General features: G+C 44.8%; 1 pseudogene; it reads left to right on the top strand.

Moving 5' to 3' along the window:
• Nucleotides 1–227: 227 nt before the first annotated feature.
• LOC108512019 (proline-rich nuclear receptor coactivator 2-like) lies at nt 228–6,382 on the top strand (annotated as a pseudogene).
• Nucleotides 6,383–8,197: the final 1,815 nt, after the last annotated feature.

Consider the following 8,197-nt stretch of genomic DNA (forward strand, 5'->3'; position numbering starts at 1 on the left):
TGCTAGGAATAAATATTATGCCATGTTATTTTTGCAAAGATAAGAGAAAAAAGGATATTTTTTAAATTGCGGGGGTGGTCAGCAGTTCACTCACTGGTGCTTGTGGGCTTTGTTCCCTCCCTGGAAAGGGACGGAGAATTCCACATCCAGAGGGAGCCCTGCCACCCATGCTTCTGAGCTTTAAGTCACTAGGACTTCTTTCCAACTTGTGTGCCGAGGAGACTCCAATGTTGGCCTCAGTTCCCAGGCTGAACTCAGCAGCTCAGCCCATGAAAACTTCTGTATTGAGACAAAGGAAAGGATCTGTCAGAAAGCAACACCTATTGTCCTGACACTATGAAAGAGGACAGGTAACAAAGAAGCTGAAGACGGGTGGTAGAAAGAGGTGTAACATTTCAGCCCCTCAATCTAGAAACGTTAGTAGAATCAAGAACAGCTTAATAGACCGAGAGTCAGAATCCCTCGACGAAGATTCTTCATAAGAGAAAAGAAAGAAGTCAGGGATATAACTCAGCAGCAGCTATAGGGCAGGCCATGCAAGATGGGGGAAAGAACAAAAGTTTTCCAAATAATCAAAATGGGAACTCTCAACTTTTTAGGTCCCAGCTTACTTTTTAAATCTCAAGCTAATCAGAACTTCGCCAGAGTCAAACGTAGCGAGCCTCCATCACCAAGTGTTCTTCCCAAACCACCAAGGTATTTCCTTTAATTCTTCCAATAAGGAAATAATGACATTGTAACTTAAAACCTTACTTAAAGTACAGGTACAAAATAAGATAAAGGACGAATGTTTACATTTAGCTATGTTTACAGATAGTTGTCAACTGGTCTAAAACAAATTCACCAAGGGATTAATGTATTTGTGTAGAACTGTTAATATAAAAAATATAATTGACTTCATCTCATTTGTTTTATGTGTTGGGTGCACTGTGATGTAATGATAGCATCAGTGCAACTTAAAGTACTAGATTAATAATTGTATTAACTATTAAGTGTTCTCAAATGAGATTTTTTTTTTTTTTCTTTGAGACAGAGTCTTGCTCTGTCACCCAGGCAGAAGTGCAGTGGTGCAATCTCGGCTCACTGCAACCTCTGCCTCCTGGTTTCAAGCAATTCTCCTGCCTCAGCCTCCGGAGTAGCTGGGATTAAAGGCGTGCATCACTACGCCCAGCTAATTTTTATATTTTTTGTAGAGACGGGGTTTCACCATGTTGGCCAGACTGGTCTCAAACTCCTGATCTCAAGTGATCCGCCTGCCTTGGCCTCCCAGAGTGCTAGGATTACAGGCATGAGCCGCTACACCCAGCCTCAAATGAGTAACTTTTAAGTGAAACCATTCGAGTTTAGATTTGGGGACTGGCAAGGGAATCAACTTTTTCTATTGAATGTTGGAGGAAAATAGTAATATAACATTATTATTCATGGATAGTAGATTGCTGAAAGTGAATCAGATTGTAAACATCTAGCTAAGACACAGGATTGAGAAGTAGGTAAACTTCTGAAAGTTCAGTATACTAGAAGCACTCAACCAGTAATATGCCAACAACCTGATGCACTGCCAAAAGAAAATGTGAAGTTTTCCTAATAGTTGCATTTTAGTAAATTGTACAGTGGTGAAACTGGAAAGGGCACTTGGAGTTTATTAGAACGAAGCAGAGTACACCCCAACGGCCCTTTCTCTAAATGCAGTGGATAGGTGTCTGCCAACAAATACACCAAAACCATTGGCTTTTTTTTGTTTGTTTGTTTGTTTGTTTGTTTGTTTTGAGACAAAGTCTCGCTCTGTCGCCCAGGCTGGAGTGCAGTGGCACGATCTCTGCTCACTGCAAGTTCCGCCTCCCAGGTTCATGCCATTTTCCTGCCTCAGCCTCCCAGGTAGCTGGGACTACAGGCGCCCGCCACCACGCCTGGCTAATTTTTTGTATTTTAGTAGAGACGGGGTTTCATCGTGTTAGCCAGGATGGTCTCCATCTCCTGACCTCGTGATCCACCTGCCTCGGCCTCCCAAAATGCTGGGATTACAGGCGTGAGCCACCGTGCCCAGCCCAATACCATTTTTTTAAAAATATCATTTAATGGTCACTCAATAGCTTACAAAATACATTTTTATGGCTGGACATGGTGGCTCACACCTGTAATTGCAGCACTTTAGGAGGCCAAGGCAGGTGGATCCAAGGTCAGGAGTTCGAGACCAGCCTGACCAACATGATGAAACCCCACCTCTATTAAAAATACAAAAATTAGCCAGGCATGGTGGCACATGCCTGTAATCCCAGCTTACTCAGGAGGCTGAGGGAGGAGAATTGCTTGAACCCAGGAGGTGGAGGTTGCAGTGAGCCAAGATCGTGCTACTGCACTCCAGCCCAGGCAACACAGCGAGACTCCGTCTCAAAAACAAAACAAAACATTTTTATATTACGGCAGTGCCTAAGCTATTCTGACAGTAATGTGACTGTATCATTTCCGCAAAGCTTGCCTTGGGGAAAGGAAGCTTGCTTTTGAGAGATGTATAATGTGAAAGTTTTAAGTAACTAGGGAAGAAAGAGCCATGTAAATACATGTAATAAACTTGTAGCATATGTAAAGTTTTCTTGGCCTTTATCCTACAAAAATGGAATATTTTAGTATGAATTTGCTGAATATAAGAGTGTGGACTTTTTTTTGTTTTGTTTTTTAATAGCGTGGCCTAATTTTAAAGGTCCAAAATAAATTTTTTTTTTTTTTTGGAAAAAAAATCACTTTATTCTGGCCGGGTACAGTGGCTCATGCCTGTATGTAATCCCAGCACTCTGGGAGGCTGAGGCAGGCGGATCATGAGGTGAGGAGATCGAGACCATCCTGGCTAACACGGTGAAACACCATCTCTACTAAAAATACAAAAAATTAGCCAGCCATGGTGGCGTGTGCCTATAGTCCCAGCTACTCGGGAGGCTGAGGCAGGAGAATCGCTTGAACCCGGGAGGCAGAGGTTGCAGAGAGCCGAGATCACGCCTCTGCACTCTAGCATGGGTGACAGAGCCAGAACCATCTCAAAAAAACAAACAAACAAACAAAAACTTTATCTTAAAACTAAAATCTATTGCCAGGCACAGTGGCTCACCCCTGTAATCCCAGCACTTTGGGAGGCCAAGCGGGAGCAGATCGCTTGAGGTCAGGAGTTCAAGACCAGCCTTGCCAACATAGTGAAACCCCAGCTCTATTTTTTTTTTTTTTTAGAGATGTAGTCTCGCTCTGTCACCCAGGCTGGAGTGCAGTGGCACAATCTCGGCTCACTGCAACCTCCGCCTCCCAGGTTCAAGCAATTCTCCTGCCTCAGCCTCCTGAGTAGCTGGGATTACAGGCGCCCGCCACCACGCCTAGCTAATTTTCATGTTTTTAGTAGAGACAGGGTTTCACCATGTTGGCCAGGTTGGTCTCAAACTCCTGACCTCGTGATACGCCCGCCTCGGCTTCCCAAAGTGCTGGGATTACAGGTGTAAGCCACTGCACCAGGCTGACAATTTGCATTTTTAACTGCTTCCCAGATGATGCTGATGCTTATGGTCCACACTTTCGAGAATCTCAGAAACAAAGCCTTATATTCAACAACAAAATTTGCATAATTCTGTCTCCCTTTTGTCTCAACTAACAGCTTAAGGGAGATTTATAAATAAACTTAATAAAATAGATTTATTAAGTATCATCCAGAATATACATAATGTCATTTTATTTAATTCTCACAACACTCTACAACATAATTGTTACATCATTTTGTGGAGGAGGATGTTACATCTCAGAAATTAAGCAACTTGTTCAACATTATACAGTAAAGAAGGGGTGAACAAATGTGTTTCACTTCAGAATCTACATTCTCTGTTATAACTTGCTGCTTCTAGTGATGTTTAGCCAGCATAATTATATTAGCCCAGAATTTTAACTTCATTCTACTTTCTATGTGGTGGTCTGTCTTCTACTTCATTGTAGTCTATTTTAAAATTTTTGTTATAAACTGTTTCAAATTACCTAAAGAAGGCCAGGTACAGTGGCTCACACCTGTAATCCCAGCACTTTAGGAGTCTGAAGCAGGCGGATCACTTGAGATCGGGAGCTCGAGACCAGCCTGGCCAACATGGTGTATTATAATACACAATAAAAGATGGCTATTAAAATTGTAACTTGGGGGAAGTGTTAGCCACACTAACCACATGACAAAAGACATTATGAAGAAACACATCTTAGTGCTCACCAGTAGCACAGGTCATTGTTCCTTAGGAGCTGGGCCACCATGTTCTCCACTTGCAGAAACCAGCTGGGCACCACTTTGTAAACAAGGGGAGTGTCTCTCACATCACCAAGTACTAACGAATAACCATATCACATACCTGTAATACATATAAATTCAATTATCTCACTCTCCTGTATAAACACAGAACCCCATCTCTCTATCAGACACACACATACTACATTCCCAGAATATATAACCCTAATAACCACTTACGGAAAAATACAAGCACATAGCTCCACAAAACATTCATCTAAACTGCCATGCCCTTGAACACACACACACACTCAAAACTCATGTAGTTCCCTATATGCCCTAAATATATCTGCGATTAACTAACACGCCACAAATACGCAAACATGCCACCTCATATCCCCAAATACACATACAGTCCCACAATACCTGCACATATGTAATCACACTTCCAGATGCACACACAGAAATAACTCCTCCATTTTCCAAGACACAGAATCATACAAACTCTACCTCACAACTGCACACATTCATTCTACCAGTCCCCTAGTAGTCATAGATCTGCCCTCACACACTGAAATAGCCATACGCAACCCCTGAAAATCATGAAAGGAAACACACACAACCATGCAACATATTCTGAGCACACAAATGGTCTTCCTACATTCCCCAAATATGTAAACCACAGTGTACATCCACAAAAATAGACACAAGCACTTTCTCTATTATTGCCCATATGCACAACAAGGTAATTCTTCCAAATCTGCCAAACGTTAGACAAATACAAACCCCCAACATTCATCTGAGAAAACACATGGAAAATACATCTTCACAACCCAAATCGCAAATATCTAACCCTAATTCTTCTTGTATACATATATTACACCTCATATCCTCCAAATATAGACACTCACTCTTACACACTCTCACAAAAGCAGTTATGAATAGTTAAGAATGACCTTCTTTGCTTTTCTTTTTTCTTTTCCTTTTTTTTTTTTTTTTTTTTAGATGGAGTCTTGCTCCCACCTCGAAGTGCAGTGGCGTAATCTCCTCTCACTGCAGCCTGCACCGCCCGGGTTCAAGCAATTCTCCTGCCTCAGCCTCCTGAGTATCTGGAACTACAAGCGCGCACCACCACGCCTGGCTAATTTTTGTATTTTTAGTACAGACGGAGTTTCACCAAGTTGGCCAGGCTGGTCGTGAACTCCTGACCTCAAGTGATCTGCCCACCTCAGCCTCCCAAAGTGCTGGGATTACAGGCGTGAGCCACAGTGCCCAGCCCAATTATGACCTTCTTTAATCTGCAATCTCCACACAGACACCAACAACCAATACAGGTGAATCTATATTAGATTCTCACCAATTAAATACTTATCAAATTCCAAACTAAGAATTCATATAAACAATTTTCACATACACACAACCACCCCCACAAATCTCACAACCCCCAAAATGCAAAACAAATCTTTCTCACATTTTCAAGTACACACACTGACCCGACTGCCCAAGAAGACACACACGTGTGTGCAGTAAATTTTAGAAATAATACACGTGTAGTCTACAATTTACAAATAATGATACACACTACTTGTTATTGTAAATTCCACATAAGTAAGCGATTCTTATAGAAGCTTTTCTTGACTTTGGCCACACTCTTGCATCCACAAACAACTTGTGCTACTAAGTGAACAGACTATGACTAATGGCCTGTTCTTCCACTTCGCAGCTGCTCATATCATTGGCAAATGAGCGTATTGGAACAGGCATTGCTGGCTGATCATTCTGATTAAGTCAACAAGCTTGGCAACTCACTCAAATGAGGTCGTCCGCGAGAACTTCACTGATTTTAGGAGCACAGGAGCTACTTCTTTGCTGAACTGCAACACGTTTCAACTGCTGAGGTTTTCCTCAAGCTTTTGCATTGTTTGGAATGTGAGCGGCACCGCCGAGACAAACTTTGGGGTTCCCACTGTATTGCTAAATTTCCCCCTTCACTTCAAGGCCAGGCGAGCATGGGAAAGGAGCAGGGCCTGGGCGTCCCGCAGAGCCCCCGCTAAGGAACGCTCCCGCCTTGAGCGCAGCCACAGGCCTGCTCTGGCCACAAGGATGGGGTCGCCCCGCAGACAGTGGGGACCAGCGGAAGCATGACCAGGAGGCGATTACCTTCTAATCACTAATAACTTTATTTTTAGGTAACACCATGGAGGACGCCATGAGAGCGAAGGCCGTTGGGTAACCGCCCTTTCTGCTCGCGCTGCGCCGTCTCCCTGCCCCGAACCACCGGCAACCGATGCTGGCCGCGAGCGGTTGAGGGCGGCCGGCTGCGCAGTGGAACCCCGCCCGCCTCGAGGCTCGTGCGCAGGCGCACGGGACAGGCCTGGCGCCCGCCCTGGAGGGGCCCGCAGAGATGGGGAAATGGAGGGACGCGGCGCCTGGGCGCTTCCTGGGACCAGGCGACGCCTTCTCCTTGGAACCTCCAAGACCGTCCCTCCTAGAAACGACCGCGTCTGACCGGACACGGTGGCTCACACCTGTAATCCCAGCACTTTGGGAGGCCGAGGTGGGTGGATCACCTGAGGTCAGGAGTTCGAGACCAGCCTGGCCAACATGGTGCAATTCCGTCTCCACCAAAAATACAAACATTAGCTGGGCGTGGTGGCGCGCACTTGTAGTCCCAGCTATTTGGGAGGCTGAGGCAGGAGAATTGCGTGAACCCGGGAGGCGGAGGCTGCAGTGAGAGAAGATCACACCACTGCACTTCAAGGCAGGAGAGAGACTCTATCTCAAAAAAAAAAAAACTAGTAAGCAACTCACTGACTTGAGTTTGTGGTAGCTTCAGAAGAAACTTTCATCATCAGATCCTTTCTGCTCATTTGCAGGATTCCTATTGTCCGTCTCCCCGTGATGACACTGAAGAGCGTTCACATCCAGGCTGACCTGGAGCCTTAAGTGCGGAGACTGAGAGCTCTGCAGGACACAGCATGGAGCCGCCATTCCTCTACTGTTCCGTGACTGGGTGGAAGAGCATGTGTCCTCTGAACAGGGGATCCAAGCCCTGAGATGTTCTTTCTCAGCAGTTAGTGTGGCCCAGGACATTGTGTGGGCATGCTCAGAGAGCAGGGGCCAGAGGGCTTTTAGCCACCACCTCCCATGGCCAGTCTTCACAAATTACCTTTGGGTAATTTGATTGTCTCTCCTCCTGGGGTCTGGGACTTCAAACATGTACAGAAGCAATTGCAGAATTGAGACAAGACACTGTTCCACAGTATGCTTTTTGTATCAGTGGCTCAGAAAAAGACTCATTGAAATCCTGTATCAAAGTCGTGTGTGAGAATCTTGAGAAAGCATCGGCTCACTGACTTGACAAGGGAGGAAGCAACCAAGAATTCTGCCCTTCTTCAGTGCCTGAGTGTGATATTTTGCCTCAACAGCCCTTTTAGATGGAGTTACTGATTGAAAATCATTTATGTTTGCCCCATGATAAAAGCTCAAGTCCTCAGAAAGGTCTCCAAAGTGGTTGTTTTTTTTTTTTTTTTTTTTTTTGGTAAGTTTACTATGATTTTGCTTGAATTGCTCTCCGTTGATCTTCTCATCTAAGATCGAGGTAGAGGTGCACAGCGGAAGAGGGCTGCATGTAAGAAGGCAGCTCTGTCTCACAGGACAGAAGGCCTGGGAACACCCAGACAGGCAGTCACTGCGTGGAGGTCACTCCCCTCCCAGTGGCCACTGTGGAGGCATTTTATAGAAATGCTCGCTGGACCATTCAGGTTTAGAGTTGGGACAAAATCGAGAACTCATGAGGATATTGGACAGGAGGAGTTAGGAAATGACTTTTTCACACAACTGGAGCGAGGAGGGGAGAACCCTGGGCTTGAGACTTGCAATCCACCGCCTTCCCCTGCGGTGTGGCCCCTGTTACATTTTCCTGCAACTCTGCCTTTTTTTTTTTTTTTTTTTTTTTTT

This window comes from Rhinopithecus bieti, unplaced genomic scaffold (assembly GCF_001698545.2).
Source record: "Rhinopithecus bieti isolate Rb0 unplaced genomic scaffold, ASM169854v2 scaffold_29034, whole genome shotgun sequence".
Taxonomy (NCBI): Eukaryota; Metazoa; Chordata; class Mammalia; order Primates; family Cercopithecidae; genus Rhinopithecus; species Rhinopithecus bieti.